At 45.1% G+C, this 22,879-nt stretch overlaps 1 long non-coding RNA gene across 1 annotated transcript in view; it reads right to left on the reverse strand.

The window, feature by feature from the left end:
- The window catches only part of LOC126293575 (uncharacterized), a 1,862,585-nt gene that overhangs the window by 1,125,594 nt on the left and 714,112 nt on the right, over positions 1–22,879 (reverse strand). Inside the window, exon 2 of the long non-coding RNA XR_007552314.1 lies at positions 4,330–4,412. This is a non-coding gene — a long non-coding RNA (uncharacterized LOC126293575). The remainder of the gene's footprint in view (positions 1–4,329; positions 4,413–22,879) is intronic.

Genomic DNA, 22,879 nt, shown 5'->3' on the forward strand with positions numbered 1-22,879 from the left:
AGCGGACCTATTACGCTAGACACCTGAAGTTGCGCTTGTTTCTATTGAAGTCTCCCCATTCAGGACGACATACTGCTCTCTGTCTGTTAGAGAACTTTCTATCCAACAGCATATGTCATCGGATACACCGTAAGCGCGCACTTTTCAGAGCAAGCCACAGTACGGAACTGGGTCGAACGCCTTTTGAAAGTCGAGACATATGGCATCAACCTGGGAGCCGGTATCTAGAGCCTGTTGTATACTATACACAAATAGAGCCAGCTGCGTCTCCAATGACCGCTGTTTCCTAAAACCATGCTGGTTTCTGCAGATGAGCTTTTCAAAGTCTAGAAAGGTGATTATGTCTTAACACAAAATATGTTACATGATTCTACAACAAATTGAAAGTCAGTGAAATTGGCCGGTAATTACGTGCATCCGATTTTGTACCCTTTTTACACATTGCTATGAACTGGGCTTTCTTCCAGTCCCGTGGAACTTTCCGCTGTTCCAACCATCTCTGGTAGATGATGGATAAGACTGGTGCTATATCACGTAGTCAACATAAAATATTGCGGGGATAACGTCTGGGCCAGATGCCTTCCTGGCGCCTAAGGATCTTACTGTTTTGAAATCCCATATACACTAAACACGATGTCAACCATCCTTCCGTTTGTTTGATAATTAAAAGGGGGAATGGTGCTGCAGTCCTCTACCGTAGACGAGTTTTTGAAAGCTAGGTTTAGAATTTCGGCCTTCTGTTTATCATCAGCGGTTACATTACCCGTACTGTCAGGAATAGAAGGTATTGAATTATTTGTAATGTTCATAAATTTCTACGTACGACCAAACTTTCATGGGGTTATTTTTAGAATCTGCAGATAAAAATATTGCTTTAAATCCGTTAAAAGAATCTCTCATTGACCTTTTGACAGCTGCTTTCATTTAGAGTGTTTGCACACGAGCTTTCTACAACTTCAGGCGCAATTTCGAATCTCAAACGTCTGTTACATTCACTTTTCTTTCACGCTTAGTCATTTTGTGTACGTATAAAAGAATACACTGAGGTGACAAGTCATGAAATAGCCACATGCACATCTGCAGTTGGGGGTAAAATCGCGTATGCAAGGCATAAAACGGCAGTGCACTGGCGTACCTTCATTTTGTGCTCAGGTAATTCATGCGAAAACATTTGCGATCTGGTTATGATCGCGCGACGGTGTTAACAGACTTTGAACACGGAATGGTAGATGAACGTAGACCATGGGACAATTCATTTCGAAAATCATTAGGGAATCCAATATTCCGGAATTGACAGTGTCCAGACTGTTCGAAAAGTGCCCAGTTTCAGGCATTACCTCTGACCACGGACAACGCCCGAGAGCAGCGGCGTCTGCGTTGAGTTGTCAGTGGTAACACACACACAACACTGCGTGAAATAAACGCAGAAATCAATATGCGATGTTTGACGAAGGTATCCATTAGGACAGAGCGGGGTGAATTGGCATTAATGGGCTATGGCAGCAGGCGATAGATGCGAGTGTTTTTGCTAACAGCAGAACTCCTGCAGCGCCTCTTCTAGCCGTAGAACTCTAGGCGAAAGGAAAACCGTGGTCTCGTCATGTGTGTTCCTATTTTAGTTGCAAAGAGTTAATGGTAGGTTGTGAAGACACGGACCCAAAGTGTAAACAAAGCACTGTGGAAGCTGGTGGTGGCTCCATAATGCAGTTGTCTGTGTTTACATGGAATGGTCCAACTGAACCGATCATTGACTGAAAATGATTATGCTGGTTGCTTGTACCGAAACACCAATGGATTTTTGTGGGCGGCAATGCGCCATTCGGTGTGCCACAATGTGTTTGAAGAACATTCTGCACAATTCGAGCGTATGAGCTTTCCACATAGATCGCCCGACGTGAATCCCATCGAACATTTATGGGACATAAGCGGGTGGTTAGTTTGTGCACGAACTCCTGTACCGGCAACGCTTTCGCAATTATTGACGGCTTTAGGGGCAGCATGGCTCAGTATTTCTTTAAGGGACTTCCAACGACTTGCTCAGTCCGTGCCACACTGGGATGCTGTACCACACTGGGCAAAAGGTGGCCCGACACGATATGAGGAGATATCCCGTGACTTATCACCTCACTGTATGTGGCAGAACATTACAGAAATAGCTAGCTAGCACATTACTTCCAGAAAAACTAGTGTCAGAATGAAAGGAGTGATTTGTTTATTTGTAATGCCATCTTCTTAGGCATGACGGTAACATCAAAACAAGGCACTTCACAGCCTCCTAAACAATGTGGTTACCAAATATGACTTTTCAGCTCTAGCAGTATTTACGAGGTGGTAAAAACTGTGTCTAATGTCAAATTTCAGACTACTATTATTTCGCCAGGTATTGGCGACCGATATACCAGAATGTTCAGAAGAATGTAAGGTAAATTACGAAATAGAAAACAGGATATATTAAATTTCATCGAATTTGCGATCAAATAGGACCGCATCATTGAAGATATCTCTTGAAGGCTTTATATAATAAAATCCAGGTTTCTGCTATAATACTTTAGTGTTTTACTGTGCTACACCCATCTCGGCTTCATTGTCATCTTCAGACCATCTGCAAAAAAGCTACGTAACAGATTTTTTTAACTTTATTATAATGTTGTTCATCGTATTTTCAGATACATAAATTTTGTCTACATATCATCATCGGTCGATGACACTCTGTATTCTGTTACGACGTGGTGTGGATTGACGACTCTTGCGCTAAAGGCTATTTTGTCGTTTGCTGCTGTTGTTAATAACCCTAGCTCGTTATTTTTGTGATATGACGTTTTATCGTCAGGTTTGACAAACTGGCTGTTAAGAAAGTTGGCCATAAATGCTGCGTTAAAACAACTCAGACGGATAGAGTTAGCAACGAAAGTTTTACACGTATTACCTAAAGGTTTGACAATGGACGTACTTGAGGAGAGAGAAATGTACATATATGAAATACAATGCCTTGATGACATTTTAAATTAGCAAACGGATATAAAATATAAACATTCAATACAAAATTTTATTTAATTCCGAACCAAAAATAAGGGACAGACACGAACAATTACCTGCAGATGCCGCTGGAATGAGAACATCAATACACCTTAGGAACTGTAAGGGTGTTGCATATTTGGCGAACTGTCCCAACTGCTGATCAGTAAAATTTGGCGATGATACGTCAAGTCGCAAAAATTACAAGAAATGGTGACTAACAACACCAGGAAACTACAAAACAGCTTGTAGCAAAAGAGTCTTAGATCTACAACATGTCGTAATACAAAACACAGTGGTGGCGAGTAAAGACGGTATATGGATGTAAGTAGAAAGCTGTGTCTCAAATACGATCAACGGAATCATAATAATACAATTTAAAAAATATCTAACTTTCGAAGACGGTCTGAAGATGGCAATGTATCCAAAATGGACCTATCATAATAAACGCTGAAGTACTGTAACAGCTATTTGTATTTTATTACATAATATTCATCGAATTTCACTTTCAATCTCCCTTTAACTGTACTCTAAAGATAGAAAAGCCAGTTTGGGCGCTAATGACTCAGACACTGGACATCAAACCATACATCAGTCCATAGACTCCTGTATCCACCATCCATCCACCCACGCGCCCATCCACCCACGCGCCCATCCACCCACGCGCCCATCCACCCACGCGCCCATCCGCCCACGCGCCCATCCGCCCACGCGCCCATCCGCCCACGCGCCCATCCGCCCACGCACCCATCCGCCCACGCACCCATCCACCCACGCACCCATCCACCCACGCACCCATCCACCCACGCACCCATCCACCCACGCACCCATCCACCCACGCACCCATCCACCCACATACCTGTCCATCCATCCACCCACGTACCTGTTCATCCATCCACCCACCCACGTACCCATCCACCCACGTACCTGTCCATCCATCCACCCACATACCCGTCCATCCATCCACCCACGTACCTGTCCATCCATCCACCCACGTACCCGTCCATCCATCCACCCACGTACCCGTCCATCCATCCACCCACGTACCCGTCCATCCATACACTCACATGTCTGTCCATGCACCCATGTGCCCATCCGAGCCATGGTCATTCTTGGTACTGTAGTTCAGGTAGTGTTCAGCCCACCACAGCACATCGGTGTCTTGTGACAGATGCAGCCACAAAGTTCGACAGGCAGTTGTGGCTTACATTGAGACCTCCACACTGTTACCCAGTGAGGCTCCCTGTAGTACCAAGCTACAGGTTTTGTGACGCGACACAGAGGCATGTGACAGAGACGTAGGAGGCTACTCACCCCTGGTAGCGTCCGCGTGTCATGGAGCGCGGCCTGTGCGTTGACGGCGCTGTCCCGGTGGTAGTAGGTCAGGAAGGCGCAGCCTGAAACACAAGGAGAGCCACTGTAGTAGGCGCTGCAGAAGCAGCCAGCGAGCAGCTGTGTATCTGCTGTAAAGGCGTCGATCACAGACTGATGCAGCTATGGAGAGCATCTGGGCCCCAGTTATATTCCACCAATAAGTGAATGTGTTATGGCCCCAGTACCTTTTTTCCAGACAGTACGTGATATGTGCGCGAAGTGTGGTAGAAAAAGACGAGGGACAGCAAGGCCACATCCTGGAACTTTTTGTCAGGAACTTGTAGAAGCATATTTTACATTACGCAGAACAGGCCCTACCAGCAAGTATAAAGGTATAAAACGAATCTAAGCATTTGACAAATGGCGATACAGAAGAGTGTTGAAAATTTGTTGGACTGAAGAGGTAAGGAATCACAATCGGCGAGCAAACGAATATATGAAATACACTGACAAGAAGAAGGGACCGAATTAAGGGACACGTGTTAAGACATGAGAGAATGATTTCCGTGGTACTAGAGGGAGTTTCAGAGGGTAAAAACTGTAATGGAAGTCAGAGATTGGGATACTCCACCAAATTATTTAGGTTATTCCAGAATTCCCATCTTACAACATCGAAAAACAATGACATAATATGTAAGTGGAAGTGTCGGTTTTGCATCTCTATAGCACTTTGATATCATAAATACATTTATTAAAATCATTGTTGTATTACTTAGTTAAACGTACGGCTCCTTTGGCCGAGGAGGACAGAGTAAAACTGTGTAGCTCAACATTAACAGCCGTGAGCAGCAAGATACCACCCATGCTCGGCAATAGTTACAAATAAATTTAACACACAGAGGCTCCTGCTGGCACTCGCTTCGGAATTTAAATAAAAAATAAAACACATAAACGATAAAACGGTCCAGTTTTCATGAGTAATGTCAAGACTCATGCACACCATTACCTTGTTCACTAGCCTATGGGCGAACAAAGTGGTACAACCGATGGGACCCCAAGATTAACCTCCACTGCTGATGACGGTAACAGCTGCAACAATGGTCACACACAATAGGTACACTTCAATCAAGTACTTTCGTAGCGGAATTCCGCATGGAAATTGTTGTGGTTGGCAGGAGAGCCATAACCGTGTTACTAAAGGAGACCGAAATGCACGCGTTTTAGCTCACGCAGGCCGGCGTGAGGTCTGGAACATGACAAGAGAATTAGAATTGAGAAAAACGGACGTAGCTGGTGGAATAGTTAAATTTAACCCATTAATGATGAACGTCGCTCTGGACGGTACATAGTTCACAATATCAAAAGTACTGATAATGGCGCCTTGCTAGGTCGTAGCAAATAACGTAGCTGAAGGCTATGTTAACTATCGTCTCGGCAAATGAGAGCGTTTGTAGTCAGTGAACCATCGCTAGCAAAGTCGGCTGTACACCTGGGGCGAGTGCTACGAAGTCTCTCTAGACCTGCCGTGTGGCGACGCTCGGTCTGCAATCACTGACAGTGGCGACACGCGGGTCCGACGTATACTACCAGACCGCGGCCGATTTAAAGGCTACCACGTAGAAAGTGTGGTGTCTGGCGGCGACACCACAGAAATGCTACAAACCAGCGACGTAAATGCCACGAAGGTACCGATGACTTTATATGTGGTCACTCCGTCACCCGGCCACGAGGAGATGTCGCTTGTAGTCAGACGAGAGATTATCTGACTGGGGATCCGATCCAGCCCAGGAGTTATGTTGGGGCAATGTACAAGGGCGCTGAAGAGCTCCCACTCTGTAAATGGGGCGTTGTAGGGTTCACTGTGGAGTGTAGTGAACGAGATGAGTTTCCTTCTCATCCGCTATTTGAGGGTGCGAAAGGTTAGGGAGGGGTAGTTCTCAGAAGCAGAGGCTCGAGTATTATGCTCCCAAAGTGCTCGGCAATAGCGTTTACGTCGGTATATCACACGCCATTGTTGTTAATGCCAGGGTGATCTTTTGTGGTGTGGCACCCAAAAAGACGCCTGCTCTTCGTCCAGACCCAATGGTCGACACGTACCTTTCCCAACACTTCCGTCGTTTTATAAGCTGGCGAACGAGGGCACGGAGCCACTTAAAGGCTGTTAGGTGCTCTAGGGAAGGATGCCCCCCACATCGCTGTAGAGGTTGCCGACGCTCTTTAGTGGCCTCAGTGCTGACTTACGTCCCCGATGGTTGGGAGGGTGTTGCTTCTGAAGCAGGTTATGCAAGAGCAGCAGGGAGGGAAGCGCCATCTTAAAGGGAGCAGGTGGAGTCTGGCGGATCGGAAGATGGTAGAACCGTTGTAGCGGTGACGTAGGTTAGCATCATATGCACAGGATGTAGCCTCTCTTATTTTCTCTTAGCCTCAGTGTAGGTCAGTCGGTCCAGGATCTTTCATTCCATTATTTTTCTTTCTATCTGGAGAATCCAGCAGTCTGCGGAGCAAAGCGAATGGTGCTCACCGCTGTTGACACAGATGGAGGCGGGTCGCAGGGAGTATTGGGATGTGAAGGACATTCACAGTCGCGACAGGTGACGCTGGAGGTACATCGGAAAGACATATGGCCAAACTTCCAGCATCTCAATGGGGGAGGGTTATAGGGCTTTATATCAGAGTGGTAGACCATCACCTTGACCTCCTCTGCGTCACCCTCGTAGGCCAAGATGAAGGCACTGGTGGCAACCTGATTATCACCCTCTGACCCCGGTCGACGCGCCAGATGAAATAGACACATAGCCGCTCTAAATCCGCGCGCAGCTCATCGTCAGACTTCAAAAGAAGCTCGCTGCGAAATATGATACTCTGGACCATATTTAAGCTCTTATGGAGCGTGATGGAAACAGAATTAACTCCCAGCTTTTCACAGGCGAGTAGTGCCAATGACTGGGCAGAGGATTCTGTTTTGATAACATCCGATTCTGACCCCATTTTCGACGAGTCTCCACCTCCACAAACTTGTCCTCCAGATGCTCTACAAAAAACGGGGTTTCATTGACATGAAATAATCTCTGTCAATTCTCGTACAGACAAAGTACTGGGTTGAATAATCTTCGCTGCCATCCTTAGCCTGGCGTTACTATCATGGTGGGGCCAGAGGGGTAACAATCTGGGGCCGTATTTCTTAGCAATGAAATTAGACCATAACTGCTTAGAGACTGCTGGTGTTTGACCTCCAGCAAGTTATGACGTACTATACTTCATGGCGTGTCATCCGCCCTGATGCCACCTACTCCAAACAGAGGCCCTCCCCATGGGCGCCACCCAGTCGCAACAAAGGCCACCTGGCAGGAAGGCCATTGCCGGAAGTCCCGATGCCCCAGGGTGACGGCCAACTACTCCTTGGCATACGTGGGGAATAGCTGCGCAGGCATCAGTAGAGCGATCCCTGTGTGGTCAGGGGTCTACAACCAACAGGGTACATTGCGGCCCCACCACAACAGGCTCGATACTGTGCTGAATACCAGGAGGAAACGAGCTAAGAAGTCCAGTATCGTAGACAGCGCAGAAAGCGATACTGCACATAGGATGTAGGAAAACGCTCCCATGATGGTGACCTCGCCCAACAGCTGGAGAATGAGCGGAAGTGTAGAGACACGTCAACGAAGGATGCGAAAGGTCTCAGCGCATGATGGACACTTGTTGTTGTTGTCTTCAGTCCTGAGACTGGTTTGATGCAGCTCTCAATGCTACTCTACCCTGTGCAAGCTTCTTCATCTCCCAGTACCTACTGCAACCTACATCCTTCTGAATCTGCTTAGTGTATTCATCTCTTGGTCTCCCTCTACGATTTTTATCCTCCACGCTGCCCTCCAATGCTAAATTTGTGATCCCTTCATGCCTCAGAACATGTCCTACCAACCGGTCCCTTCTTCTTGTCAAGTTGTGCCACAAACTCTTCCTCCCCAATTCTATTCAACACCTCGTCATCAGTTTTGTGATCTACCCATCTAATCTTCAGCATTCTTCTGTAGCACCACATTTCGAAAGCTTCTATTCTCTTTTTCTCCAAACTATTTATCGTCCACGTTCCACTTCCATACATGGCTACACTCCATACAAATACTTTCAGAAACGACTTCCTAACATTTAAATCAATACTCGATGTTAACAAATTTCTCTTCTTCAGAATCGCCTTTCCCCAATTGGCTCGCTCTCCGGGAAAATATTGAAAAATGGAAGTCAAACGCTAAATGGAAGTCAAACGCTACAGGGTACCATCACATAAAGGCCGAAACGTGTGAGACTCCTTTTAGTAGCTTTTTACGACAGGCAGGAATACCTCGGGCCTATTCTAGCCCCCAGATCCGCACGGGGGTATATCGGTTGGGATCATAGGTATATGGGGTATGAGACAGACTTCTCAAGCTGTAGGATCTGTGAGGACAGTGACTTCAGCGATAGTATATTAAATTGTTTTAATTTCCGAATGGGTAGAATTACAAAGTTTTGTAACGCCTCAGATTCCGTTGTAGTATTTAGAACAGGAGTTGGTACGCCGTAAGTACAGATATCCTATTTTCTGTTAAAACCGACAGCAACGAATAAAATGAAACAGCCCATTATCGTGTATGTAAATTTTGTTTAAAATTATATATAAGGAGAAAGAATATATACCCGAGAAATAAGCTGTCTAGTGATTTACAGGCTCTGATACCTTACTGTAGTTAAAATTGAGTCCGAGAAAGGAAACTCAAACACACATTTCTACAGCACAGCAGATCATTTTTTCGCGCAGTGTTTACAGAAAACTTGTTCAGTATTGTTTAGGAAAGGCAAATAGCCTATGACAGTCGAAATGTTGATGAGAGTATGGTGTAAAAATTGGAAGTAAATTAGTCAAAAAATTTCGCCCGAACACTTATAAGAGCAACGTGTGAAAATTTTAAGTATATTGGTGAATAATTAGATATTTTTGGTGACAGCTTTGACCTACAACTTCAGCAGTACAGAGTAGACAAATGAAACCTGCCATAGAAGTCCCTAGTACGTCGTGTTAGGCCTTCACCCGGATGTGGTATACACGCGGAATCAGGAGAGAGCTGTCAGTCGATTAGAGCAGAGACCGGAATATCGGAGGACCGATGTGTACGGATTTCTGCTCGCCAGGGCCGGGGTGTCATTAAAATTGCACGGTCCGGATATTCCGCCACGCGCCGGCTGGAATAAAGTCCGCGCCATCTGGGGCCGTGCGTACGTGTAAAAATAGGAACCAGCCGAACGGACGGAGAGCGCCGCACAGCCGGTGACTGGAGGGATGATTTCAACTTCGAGAGAAGGCGGTGCAAGGGGGTGCGCACAACGTCACTGAGAGCGGGGAGAGAACGTGAGGGTTAACGACGCCGGGCGCGAGTATGCAGTTTCTCCAAGGGGGGCGTATTCGAGAATTATAATGAGGAGAGCTCCCTGCAGGTGTTTCTTGTGTTGGCCCACAGTAAGACGATTCATTTTGGTGTGGAACAGCAGCAGTAAAGATTCTGTGTAGGGGTGAAATGCGACAGGACTGTTGTCAACATGTGGCGCACTTATGACTTCATAATGTTACAAATTGATACTGGCAGTACTGCGAAAACACGCTGACAGCACACAGCGAGACCTGAATCGACAGAAGCCACCTGGCATTCCCTGGCAATTACTACGGCCATTCGGAGAAAGAACTGCGCCGGTAGATTGGCTACGGTGGGCCAACAACTCCATTTATTGGACTGGAACCTGTCTTGACAATCACCAAGGCTATGATCAAATTATAACTACGGAACTGGCTTAGGAAACAGCACGTAGGATATTGGACCAAGGTCCATAAACAAGAACATGCTAAGGTAATGATGTCCAAACCATGTTTTAAAAGAAAGTCTGTAATCCTGGGATTGAACAGGAAAGAGATCAAACTCATGACTGGACTGATGATCGGCCATGGGAACTTCAAAAAACACTTAGACACCGTGGGTATAATGGAAGAGGGCCCTAAAAGCGGTACGTGGATCAAAACAAAATGTCCAGACACTCTATGACCAAAATGGTACTGAAACAGAGGATGACAGACTAAAGGCTGAAATACTAAATGTGTTTTTTCCAAAGCTGTTTCACAGAGGAAGACTACACAGTAGTTCATTCTGTAGATTGTCGCACAGATGACAAAATGGTAGATACCGAAATAGACGACAGAGGGATAGAGAAACAATTAAAATGGCTCAAAAGAAGAAAGGCCACTGGACCTGATAGGATACCAGTTCGATTTTACACAGAGTACGCGAGGAACTTGCCCCCGTTCTTGCAGCGGTGTACCGTAGGTCTCCAGAAGAGCGAAGAGTTCCAAAGGATTGGAAAAGGGCACAGGTCATCCCCGTTTTCAAGAAGGGACGTCGAACAGATGTGCAGAACTACATACCTGTAACTCTAACGACGATCAGTTGTATAATTTTGGAACACGTATTATGTTCGAGTATAATGACTTTTCTGGATACTAGAAATTTACTCTGTAGGAATCAGCATGAGTTTCGAAAATGACGGTTGTGTGAAACCCAGCTCGCACTATTCGTCCACGAGACTCAGAGGGCCACAGACATGAGTTCACAGGTAGATGCAGTGTTTCTTGACTTCCGCAAGGCATTTGACACAGTTCGCCACAGTCGTTTAATGAACAGAGTAAGAGAATACGGACTATCAGATCAATTGTGTGATTGTATTGAGGAGTTCCTAGATAACAGAACGCAGCATGTCATTCTCAATGGAGAGAAGTCATCCGAAGTAAGAGTGATTTCAGGTGTGGCGCAGGGGAGTGTCGTATGACCGTTGCTATTCACAATATACATAAATGACCTTGTGTATGACATCGGATGTTCACTGATGCTTTTTGCGGATGATGCTGTAGTTTATCGAGAGGTTGTAACAATGGAAAATTGTACTGAAATGCAGGAGGATCTGCAGCGAATTGACGCATGCTGCAGGCAGTGGCAACTGAATCTCAATGTAGACAAGTGTAATGTGCTGCAAATACATAGAAAGGAAGATCTTTTATGATTTAGCTACAATACAGTAGGTCAGCAACTGGAAGCAGTTAATTCCATAAATTATCTGGCAGTAGGCATTAGGAGTGATTTAAAATGGAATGATCATTTAAAGTTGATCGTCGGTAAAGCAGATGCCAGACTGAGACTCACTGGAAGAATCCTAAGGAAATGCAATCCGAAAACAAAGGAACTATGTTACAGCACACTTGTTTGCCCACTCCTTGAATATTGCTCAGCAGTGTGGGATCCGTACCAGATAGGGTTGATGGAAGAGATAGAGAAGATTCAACGGAGAGCAGAGCGCTTCTTTGCAGGATCATTTAGTAATCCTGAAAGCGTAACGCAGATGATACATAGACTACAGTGGAAGACTCTGCAGGAGAGACGCTCAGTAGTTCTGTACGGGCTTTTGTCAAAGTTTCGAGAACATACCTTCACCGAGGAGTCAAGCAGTATATTGCTCCCTCCTATGTATATCTCGCGAAGAGACCATGCGGATAAAATCAGAGAGATTAGAGCCCACACAGTGGCATACCGACAATCTTTTTTTCCATGAACAATACGAGACTGCAATAGAAGGGAGACCCGATAGAGGTACTCTCCACCACACACCGTCAGGTAACTTGCGGAGTATGGATGTAGATGCGGATATGGATGGGGCATGTGGTCAGCACAACTTCTCTCGACCGTACGTCAGTTTCCGAGACCGGAGCCGCTACTTCTCCATCAAGTAGCTCCTCAGTTTGCCTCATAAGGGCTGACTGCACCCCGCCTGGCAACAGCACTCGGCAGACCGGATGGTCACCCATCCATGTGCTAGCCCAGCCCGACAGCGCGTAACTTCGGTGATCAGACGGGAACCGGTGTTCCCATTGGCGCTATTCAAGATTGTATCCGGAATATGTGAGACAAGCGATGTGCCTTCAGATCTACACGGGGTGGAGAAACGTTAGCCTCTTACAGCTTCCTGTCCTCCCGCAATGGATAAATACAGGTTACGAATGGTCTTAGAGGGAATCTTATACCATTCTTCCTGCAAAACAGTGGCTGGTTGAGGTAACGATTATAGAGGTAGATAGCGCTCGCGCACCCTATTCTCCACAGTAGAAGACAAAAGCTCAATAACATTGAGATTTGGTGACTGGGGTGCGCATTTGAGACGCGACAATTGGTATCCGCGCTCACAGACCCACTCCTGGAAGATTCCAGTTTTCTGAACAGGGGGCCTGTTGTCTTTGAACACATCACCACCACTGCGGAACAAACGTTGCATTAAGGTATGGACCTGCTCATCCAAAAAGGTCATATAATCCTTGAAGACTAGCCATTGCACCCATCCAATACCACGATATGGCTGCCTTCATCACCACCGAACCCCCGCCATTTGTCACTCGTGGGACGTTAACTCCGTCAGAAGTTGGTACAAGTCTGCAACAAGACTCATCCGAATAGACGACTTTCTACCATTGCTTCATAGTCCGCGTTTTGTAGCTCAGGCAACTACGTTATCCTTTACGTGCATTTGCATCGCTGATCAGTACTTTTGGGCAGGCCGCTGTGACCGGGCGGTTTTAAACGCTTCAGTCCGGAACAGCGTTGCTGCTATGGTCGCACGTTTGAATCCTGCCCCAGGCATGGATGTGTGTGATGTCCTTAGGTTAGTTAGGTTTAAGTCCTTCTAAGTCTAAGGGCCTGATGACCTCATATGTTAAGGCCCACAGTGCTTAGAGCCATTTTTGGTAGTTTTGAAAATCCAGCTCGAGATGCAATTCATTGCTTATGGAGCTCCCTTCATGTTGTTTTGGTGCTGACAGGTTTCTGGGAGTGCGACATTCAATTCTGATGTCACCCTCTTTATTTTTATTGACACTCTTCAACGATCTTCCGCCACGTACGCCCAATACATGCATCCGTCCGCTTTCTTTTCATGTTCTTTATAGGCGGTATAAACCTTTCATACGGTGCATCTTGAAACACCAAACACTTCTGGTAGCTTGGTTAAGGAAGCAGCTACTACACTGAAGAACCAAAGAAACTGGTACCCCTGTCTAATATCGTGTAGAGCCTCGGCGAACAAGCAGAAGTGCCTCAGCAGGACGTGTCTAACGTCTGAAGGACATCAATAAATCCGTAAGACTATGAGCGGTGGAGATCTCTTCTCAACAGTTCGTTGCAAGGCATCCCAGGTGTGCTCAAGAATGTTAATGTCTGGGGACTTTGTTGGCCAGCGGAAGTGTTTAAACTCGTAAGAGTGTTCCTGGAGCTACTCTGTAAGAATTCTCGGCGTGTGGGCTGTCGCATTGTCCTGCTGGAACTGTCCAAGGTCGTCGGAATGCACAATGGACATGAATAGATGCAGGTCGTCAGGCGGTATGCTTACGTACACCTGTTAGAGTCGTATCTAGAAGTATCGGGGATCAGATATCACTCCAACTGCACACGTCCCACATCCACCAGCTTTAACAGTTCCGTGCTGACATGCACCTTCCATGGATTCCTGATGTTTCGATACCCGTTCACGTACAAACGCTCGAAACAATTTGAAACGAGACTCGTCTCACCAGGCAACATGTTTCCAGTCATCAACAATAAAATGTCGGTGTTGACGGGCCTAGGCGAGGCGTGATCCTTTCTGTCCTGCAGTCATCAAGGGTACACGAGTGGGCCTTCGGCTCCGGAAGCCCATATCGATGATGTTTCGTTGAATGGTTCGCCCACTGACACTTGTTGATGCCCCAGCATTGAAATCTGCAGCAATTTGCGGAAGGGTATCACGCTGAACGATTCTCTTCAGACTTCGTTGGTCCCGTTCTGCAGGATCTTCTTCCGGCCGCAGCGATGTCGAAGGTTTGATGTTTTACCGGATTCCTGATATCCACGGTAAACTCGTGAAATGGTCGTTCGGGAAAATCCCAGCTTCATCGCCATCTCGGAGATGCTCTGTCCCATCACTCGTGGACCGTCTTCTGCCTATTCATATATCTCTGTATTTGAATACGCATGTCTGTACCAGTTTCTTTGGAGCTGCAGTGTATAAGGTAACCAACAACTTGCCCACTTTTGAAGTCTCTTAGCTCCGACATAATGGACTCTCAACCACACACAACACTATTCTGACAACGACGTACTTGTAACGTACTAAGGAGACTGAACAGATGCCCTAGGGGTCCTGCAGGACTGACTAGCATCTTTGTTTATGTTCGGCCATGCATTTCTCATCGTGTTTCTGTATTTCCACCCAACCCTTCTGGAAATTTTAGCGGTAAACTTCACCATAATTCCTCCTCCCCCTAACACACTAAATACTACTGCGTTTAATTGCGAAATTCATCTAACCCTAGAGCAAATGAGCAACTCGGAAGCAATTGTCGATGACCAAAAGCGACTCCACGAATTAATCCTCAGCTGTTAAAAAGAGTGAGTCGCCTTAATCGGAAGACATCCTCTTAGAGGTAAAATTTTTACGGACGAGATTGAAGCAATATACTAATTGGGTGCAGGTCTCTGTGTATTTCATTGTGCGATTTGACCGTCTATTCGTCCTTTATCACCCTGCTATCGATGGCGACGCGTGTGTGAGTCGGGGCGTGTTCCCGAAGGGGGTCGATAGTAGGGGATGGAAGAGGGTGAGGGAAGAAGGGGTCTTAAAAGCGCATTCGACTCAAAACACAAATGGCTACGAATTTTAAATACACTGCCACGAGCATAAAATGAAAAAACAGCACACGTGTCATGAATATGAAACTTGGTAACAACTGCTGCGCTGAAGGGAATTCCAAACCTCTCTCCCTCCACTTCCACCCTCTTTATCTCCCCACCCTCTTCCTCCTGTTTCGACAATTTTTGGCTTTGCGCTACCACTCTATATTTATAATTTTCTTTGCCTTGTATTTTTTTCCCACATATTATGAAGTCTGAAAATTACTGATGGGCAGGTTTCAACAGGAAAGGAGAAAAAGGAGAAACAGAGACTGGATGTTGGGGGGGAGGGGGGGGAAGGGCTGGGGGAGGGGGAGCAAGTTGAGCGTCAGAGTCCACCCAGGCGCAACGGTCAAACAGTTGCCGGACGCCGCGCGCGCATTTAGGAGAGAGTTTCCATAATTCAGAGCGCCAAATGAAATCACGAGCCACGCGCGCTCTTTCCCCCTTTTTATTTTTTAATTCCACCCATACCCCAAACTTTTTTTTCCGCTCTCCGCGGCACATACGAATGCAGGAGAGGGTTCACCTTGCACCCTACCGCCCACGCACAACACGCGCAAATGCGTCGTTTGCGACATACCAGTGGGTGCGAATGGCCGCAGACGAATCGGGGGGGTTGGGGGGGTGGGGGGTGGGGGTGCGAATGCCCACTGCGCATGCGCGACAGACAGCCCTGACGTCACCGCGCGGGACTTGTAATTGAAACGCGTCGCGGCCACGGTAATTCCGACACCGACGCACGATTATCGCAGCGCGTCTCTCTCTCCCTCTGTCCCATTTTACCACCCATCTCTCTCCCGCGCCACCACTATTCCCCCCCCCTCTCTTCTCACCCAATCTCGCGTCACACGACACTCGACGGAACGACAAAAAAGTGAAATAACTTTTTAGCGATATTATACATGCATGCGCATGAAATTTTGTCACCGCCGCGTCCATCAAAATTGTCGCGTCGCACATCAGTGGAATTGCCTCCGCTTAATGAGGTAGCTGCTTCATGGACAAGAGTAATTACATTTATCAGAGCTTTATGTGCGTTGAAATTTTGAACTACCAGAGGCATATACATATACTTTTTTTCGTTGTTGCAGTTGCATGTAGGTCAGAGTAACTCTTAATGTTAACACATTTTGTTGTATATCCTAACGAGACTCAGGAAATGTACAACATTTAGTAACGACTGCTTTAGGTAATAAACCACACCGTCTCTCAAAAGGTTAAAATGGCTCTGAGCGCTATGGGACTCAACATCTTAGGTCATCAGTCCCCTAGACTTAGAACCACTTAAACTGAACTAACTTAAGGACATTAAACACATTCATGCCGGAGGCAGGATTCGAACCTGCGACCGTAGCAGCAGCGCGGCGTCTAGAACCTCTTGGTCACAGCGGTCGGCCACACTACCTCTAACGTAGGCCTACTGATGTAATGGGTCTTTGTATGAAAAGTAGGAGGATAGACTCTTGTACCTGATCGAACTGTCCGTGAAACCAAGGAAAAAAAAACATAAACCGCTGAAGATCTATATGCGCAAAAAAAAGAGAATTTTTGAAGACTAACATTTTCAAAGGTGTTAATCTTTGTTCTATGAATGCAAACTTACCAGCGTAAAAAAAAAAGCTTCCTTTTTATTCCTACTTCCCCTCTTAGCAGTGGTGGAAAACGTGTGCGTCACTCGCAATACTTTTTCAAATAATAAAAATAATAATCTCACAATTCATTCCAAAATATATTTTGTAACCTACCTTTCACGTCTCCTGTTTTATTCATATGAAGTAAATCATTTTTGGCCATTTAATTTCCGTTAGAAGCGACCTGCTTTGTATCGTAACCATTTGTAAATCGAGACTGCAATTTTGGATTAATTCCTGTTAACTTTTTATAAAGTCATTTCCTTTGTATGCATACTACGTACAGGATTATTAGCCGCCAAGCAAGCCATCAATCAACAATGCCCATTTTGGCCTGTATTTAACCTCTACAGTTTGGTGGCAAAAATCAGTAAGTCGGGCTTTATTAAATTAAAAGAAATCAGTGTTTCTTTTGTCAGGAGAAACAAATTAAAATAGTTACTATAATTTTTTTTCCGCCTTTAAAGTGAACTCACTCTCTATAAAAAAAATTTAATGCTTTCCAACAGAAAAACTGATCTACTTGCACACGAGTAACCCAGGGAACCATTTCACTGGTACCTACGGTTTATACAGTTTGTGACTTGTGAAATTTTGCAAGCGATGCCGGAATTCAGTGTTCGTCAGAGAGGTTGTTCTGACTGTGTTGCCTGTCTGGCCAATGGATGGAAGAGAAGGGCAGTCTATTTTCATAAGCAGGCACACACTGATATTGTGGTGATACATAGGTTATGGAATAATACAGAGAACTTGGACGCCAAAACCATGTCTTTTAGTGCGTACAGTTACTGTATGTGTTTATTGTAATAAAAGTATTGTTTAATATTAAAGTACAAACCCATTACGTAACTTACGGTCAATTTACTCAAATTCTCCCGGAGGGTAAAATTTGCTGCATCGGAATACCATATTTGGTGAAACGCATTATGCTGGTATAACAAACAGCGCAATATAGTGTTGTATTTGGCTTTTGCCGCTACAGTACTATCTGTTGGGCAGTAAGTGTTATAGCGTCAGTGCTGATGTTTGCCACATACTGACATGAATTATTTACAGAATAATGGAAAAAAATTGGTAGAATCCCGAAGATCAGTTTGTGCTGAAAAGGAATGTACGAGCATGCATTGCTATACCAATGACGGGACGTATCTTGAAAGATAGTTAAGGAAAGATAAATCTCCGATTACAACATTAGTACATGTAAAGAAATGTGATGATAGTTTTGACTGAAACACATCACAGAAGAGTTTTGTTGGTGAACTGCACAAACTAAGAGGGCCTTTGTATGTTCAAACAGCACTCCTTTTTGATGGGGACTGCATTTTATGACGACGTTCAGTAAGGGTTGGGTGATGCAGGAGACCAGATAGCGAGGTCATAGGTCTCATGGGATTAGTGAAAGACGTGGAAGGAAATCTACCGTGCCCTTTCAAAGGAACCATCCCGTCCTTTGCCTGGAGCGATTTAGGAAAAATCACGGAAAACCTAAATCAGAATGTCCAGACGCGGGATCGAACCGTCGTCCTCCCGAATGCAAGTCAAGTGTGCTAACCGCTGCACCACCTCGCTCCGTGCGTTCAATATGGAGTCAAATTTTTGTGACCCCGAGTCTGTTATAACACTGCTTTGTTTTTGTCATTGGAGCATGAGTTTTGAACCTTCATACGTTCACCTTACAATGTGTAATTCCGATTTTAGCCACTCGGTGATCAGCCTTGTATGAGGTTACACACCTAATCGCTTTACAACTTGATTATTTTCACCTGAAAATGCATTTGTGAGCGTGTAAAACTGATTCTATTGTGTAATGAAAAGACTCCTAAAGAACTAATACGAACTTGAAAAAACTTTCATTTACTTTCAAAAAACACTTTTAAAGTATTTTTAAGTGTTTTTGGAGAAATTTTTGGAATGTCTTGACAGTAACGGTATCGTATCTCGCGAACTACGTATCGTACAACGATTTAATTTCGCAGGTACACTTAATGATATTCATGGATGTCGTCTGCAAACGATGTTATGAGTAGTGTTGGAGCGAAAGAAGTAATGAGTTGAAACATCAGGTCTGATGCCGAAGATTGTACTGCATGAACAACAAGCGATTAGTAAGCGATAATCATTTTTGTTTCACCATTTTGTGGCAGGGGAGGGAGGGGAAACTGTGTTAGCATGAAAGGTTTCGTAAAGGTATGAAAGTATGTGTGAAGTTTCTTGCAAGTCAGAAATGCAGGATGGATGAAGTCTGAGTATTAGTGCGTCATCTGTTACACGTGTCGAGACAACACATGATTTTTTTAACACTAGTGCTTGCCTCACTGTGTTACACGTTTAACGTAACACTGTGTGTCTTTATTAGTAGACTACGAAAGGATTTTAAATTCTAAGATTCGATCATTAACTACGCGGAATACTGGAAATAAAATTTTTGTTGCCCCTGTAAGCCGTCAAATAGGCAATTTGCAAGTCGTACTGTGTTCCGTTTTCAGGAATATTCGCTTAGTGATATACAGTACAAATGTGTGGAGTGGGAGCCTTGTGCGGAAGTTAAACACGGTTGTTAAACAGTTCAGACGATTGAAGGTTGCAAGTATTTGATACGCAGTGCTACAGAAGAAAGCTGAAGACTACACGGGTGGATCGGCTAACTGAAGACCATGCGCTGAAGTGGGGTGAAAAGATGGCAGACACTGAGCAAAAGAAGGGACCGCTTCATTGGACGCATTCTGAGCTACCAGGGAATAGTCAGTTTCGTAATGCACTAGAGTCTAGTTCCATTTCAACCACGGAGAAACTGGAATTACCTTTTTTTTCTTTCCTCTACTCTCCCAATCATGACCGAATGTTCTGGATAAATCCACATTTTAATATATCTTTTTCTCCGTAAAATGCCATGTCAGATCGATAAAGGAGTTATCCCTTCGCTATCAGACAACGCCAGAATTTTCCTAGCCGCTCTCGTAGGTCAATTATGGCGGAACGATTTTATGTACCACATACTCTCATTTAATCACCAACCCTACAAATTATTAATGTCAGTTGCGATATCGCCTTATTTAATTGCGTTGACATGTGTTACTGACATGTGATGGGTATCCTAGACCGCGCCTCGTGAATTACGCACCTGCTTTCGTCAGTTAAGTACAAAATGTGTTAGCAACAATGTGACAATTTTACACACTAAGTTCGATGGATGAAGAATGATGTACGTTATAAATAACAAGAAGTAGACGAAGGAGACAACGATTTTTCAATAGTCAGTGATCACAATTCTCCTAGCGAACAAGAGGGCCATTCAGAGGAAGAACTTAAGGATAATGTTGATGAGGACATTTCTGTTTCTCCAACAAAATACTTAGTGTTAATTAAAATTAAAGGTGTTGTGAGTGGTCGTGAATAAATATGTAGATCTCAGCACTAAATATTAATTTTGCAGCCTTTCTTTTCCTGGCTGTAGAGTTCAGTTACTATATACAAGTTTAAAATTCGGAAATTAGTTTTATGCCAAAATTTTCTTTCTACAGAGATACCATAACTTTTCAGAAAGTAAAATTCGGTTCACGAACAGTTAGTTTCGTGTACTATTGAAAAATATTCACAATAGTATGTGATTTTTGCCTGATACAAAAATAAAATACTGTTGGCTTTATTTAGAGCAATAAAATCAAAACCGAGTATTTAAACAACACTTATATACACCAAGTGATCAGAAGTATCCTGACACCTGGCTGACTTACAAGTTCATGGCGACCTCCACCGGTAATGCTGGAATTCAATATGGTGTTGGCCCACCCTTAGCCTTGATGACAGCTTCCACTCTCACGGGCATACGTTCAAGCAGATGCTGGAAGGTTTCTTGGGGAATGGCAGCCCATTCTTCACAGGGTGGGGCACTGAGGAGATGTGTCGATGTCGGTCGGTGAGACCTGGCACGAAGTCGGCGTTACAAAACATCAGAAAGATGTTCTGTAGGATTCCGCTCAGTACTCTGTGCAGGCCAGTCCACTACAGGGCTGTTATTGACGTGTAACCACGCCGTCGCAGGCCGTGCATTATGAACGGGTGCTCGATCGAGTTGAAAGATGCAATCACCATCACCGATTTGCTCTTCAAGAGCGGGAAGCAAGAAGGTGCTTTTTAACATCAATTATTCCTGTTCTGTGATAGTGCCACGCAAAACAACAAGGGGTTCAACACCACCGCCTCCAAATTTTAGAGTTGGCACTGAACACTCTGGCAGATGACGTTCACCGGACATTCGTCACAGCTTCACTCTGCCCTCAGATCGCCACATTGTGTACTGTGATTCGTCCACACAACGTTTTCCCACTGTTCAATCGTCCAATGTCTACACTCCTTACACCAAGCGAGACGTCGTTTGGCATTTACCGGCGAGATGTGTGGCTTATGAGCAGCCGCTTGACTATCAAATTCAAGTTTTCTCACCTCCCGCCTAACTTTCGTAACACTAGCAGTGGATATTGCAGTTTGGAATTCCTGTGTGATGGTCAGGATAGACGTCTGTCTATTACATATTACGACCCTTTTCAACATTTCGGCGGTCTCTGTCAGTCAACATATAAGGTCGGCCTGTACGCTTTTGTGCTGTACGTGTCCCTTCACGTTTCTATTTCACTACCTCATCGGAAACGGTAGACCTAGAGATGTTTATGAGTGTGAAAATCTCGCGTAGAGACGTATGGCAAAAGTGACACCCAATGACGTTACCACGTTCGAAGTCAGTGAGTTCTGCGGAGCGCTCCATTCTGGTCTCTAACGATATCCAACGACTACTGAGGTCCCTGATATGGAGTACCTGGCAGTGGGTGGCAGCACAATGCACCTAATATGAAAAACGTATGTTTTTGTGGATGTCCGGATACTTTTGATCATATAGTGTACTTGTAAGCATAAATGTTATACAACGTTTTACAAAAAGGTGCGGCCAAACTTTCAGGAAACATTCCTTACACACAAAGAAAGAAAATACGTTATGTGGACATGTGTCTCGAAAGGCTTACTTTCCATGTTAGAGCTCATTTTATTACTTCTCTTCAGATCACATTAATCATGGAATGGAAATACACAGCAACAGAACGTACCAGAGTGACTTCAACCACTTTGTTACAGGATATGTTCAAAATGTCCTCCATTAGCGAGGATACATGCATCCACCCTCCGTCGCATGGAATTCCTGATGCGCTGATGCAGCCCTAGAGAATGGCGTATTGTACCACAACCGTCCACAATACGAGCGCGAAGAGTCTCTACATTTGGTACAGGGGTTGCATAGACAAGAGCTTTCAAATGCCGCCATAAATGAAAATCAAGACGGTTGAGGGCAGGAGGGCGTGGAATTGGTCCGCCTATACCAATCCATCGGTCACCGAATCTGTTGTTCAGAAGCGTACGAACACTTCGACTGAAATGTGCAGGAGCTCCATCGCGCATGAACCACATGTTGTGACGTACTCGTAAAGGCACATGTACTAGCAGCACACGTAGAGTACCCCGTATGAAACAATGATAACGTGCTCCATTGAGCGTAGGTGGAAGAAAATGGTGCCCAATCGAAACATCACAAACAATGCCTGCCCAAACGTTCACGGAAAATCTGTGTTGATGACGTGATTGCACAACTGCGTCCGGATTTTCGTCAGCCCACACATGTTGATTGTGAAAATTTACAATTTGATCACGTTGGAATGAAGCCTCATCCGTAAGGAGAACATTTACACTGAAATAAGAATTGAAACATTGTTGGATGAACCATTCGCAGAAGTGTACCCGTGGAGGCCAATCAGCTGCTGATAGTGCCTGCACACGCTGTACATGGTACGGAAACAACTGGTTCTCCCGTAGCACTCTCCATACAGTGACGTGGTCAACGTTACCTTGTACAGCAGCAACTTCTCTGACGCTGACATTAGGGTTATCGTCAACTGCACGAGGAATTGCCTCGTCCATTGAAGGTGTCCTCGTCGTTCTAGGTCTTCCCCAGTCGCGAGTCATAGGGTGGAATGTTCCGTGCTCCCTAAGACGCCGATCAATTGCTTGGAACGTCTTCCTGTCGCGACACCTTCGTTCTGGAAACCTGTCTCGATACAAACGTACCGCGCCACGGATATTTCCCCGTGCTAATCCATACATCAA

Source organism: Schistocerca gregaria, chromosome 10, assembly GCF_023897955.1.
Source record: "Schistocerca gregaria isolate iqSchGreg1 chromosome 10, iqSchGreg1.2, whole genome shotgun sequence".
Taxonomy (NCBI): Eukaryota; Metazoa; Arthropoda; class Insecta; order Orthoptera; family Acrididae; genus Schistocerca; species Schistocerca gregaria.